Below are 1303 nucleotides of genomic sequence, written 5' to 3'. Positions count from 1 at the left end.
TATATATATATATATATATTGGGTTGTTCAAAGTCATTTTGTTTTTTCCAATAGATGGCGTTGTCCACGTTTATTTGTATGGGAGCGTGACATGAATGTCAAATGTTTACGCACGTATTGTTTGACACTCAACTTAAAAACCAAAAAAAAAGTTGATGCGATTCGGTCGAGTTTTGTGCTTGCAATTGTGATTCGAACATGAAGAATTTTGAAGAACATATTCGCCACATTCTGTTTTATTACTTCAAAAAAGGGAAGAAAGCAACTGAAGCAAGGGAAAAGTTGCATCGAGTTTACGGCAGAAATGTCGTCAAAAAGTGCCAGAACTGGTTTGCCCGATTCCGTGATGATTTTTCAGTCAAAGACGCTCATCGTTCTAGTAGGCCTTCCAAGATTGATAATGAAAACATTGGTGCAAGCAAATAAGCATTCAACGGTTCGAGAGCTTGCTACCGCTTTAAAAGTGTGCTTTGGAAGTGTCCATGACCATTTGAAATCGCTAGATTTCGTGAAGAAGCTCGATGTTTGGGTACCGCATGAGTTGAAAGAAATTCATCTGATAAATCGCATGAGCGTCTGCGATCAACTCATCAAACACGAAGAAAACAATTCGTTCTTGAAGCGTATGATCACGAGCGACGAAAAATGAATTGTTTGACAACAATATCAGCCGAAAAAGAAGTTGGAGTAGGCGAGGTAAAGCACCGGAAAGGTAAGCAAAGGCGGAGATCCACCAAAAGAAGGTAATGCTGTCAATGTGATGAGATTGGAAGGGACCAGTCTTCTATGAACTACTTCCAAAGAACAAAACGATTAATTCCGATGTCTACTGTGAGCAGCTGCAGAAATTAAGTGATGCCATCGCACAGAAACGTTCCGAGCTAATCAATTAATAAGGGTGTGGTGTTTCATCACGACAATGCGAGACCACACACAAGTTTGGTCACTCGGCAAAAATTGTTGCAACATAGTTGGGATGTGTTACTATATCCACCGTATAGCCCAGATCTTGCACCATCAGACTTTCATCTCTTTCGCTCCTTGCAAAACTCCTTGAATGGTAAAACGTTTGTTTCTGAAGACCTCATCAAACAGCATTTAGACAAGTTTCTCGCAGAGAAGGATGGAAAGTTTTATGAACGTGGTATTATGAAGTTGCCCGGGAGATGGCAGAAGGTCCTCGAACAAAACGGCCAATATATCATTGATTAATGTTCATTACGTATATTAAATAAACACACCTGAAAATCAAATGAAAAAAACGCAATGACTTTTTGAACAACCCAATATGAAAATATATATA

The 1303-nt window shown here is 39.1% G+C and overlaps 1 pseudogene; it reads left to right on the top strand.

The window, feature by feature from the left end:
• Window positions 1–198: 198 nt before the first annotated feature.
• On the top strand, window positions 199–649 carry LOC108690185 (annotated as a pseudogene).
• Window positions 650–1303: the final 654 nt, after the last annotated feature.

The sequence above is a fragment of the Atta colombica genome, unplaced genomic scaffold (assembly GCF_001594045.1).
Source record: "Atta colombica isolate Treedump-2 unplaced genomic scaffold, Acol1.0 scaffold3, whole genome shotgun sequence".
NCBI classification, from domain to species: domain Eukaryota; kingdom Metazoa; phylum Arthropoda; class Insecta; order Hymenoptera; family Formicidae; genus Atta; species Atta colombica.
This window is presented reverse-complemented; position numbering and strand designations above follow the sequence as displayed.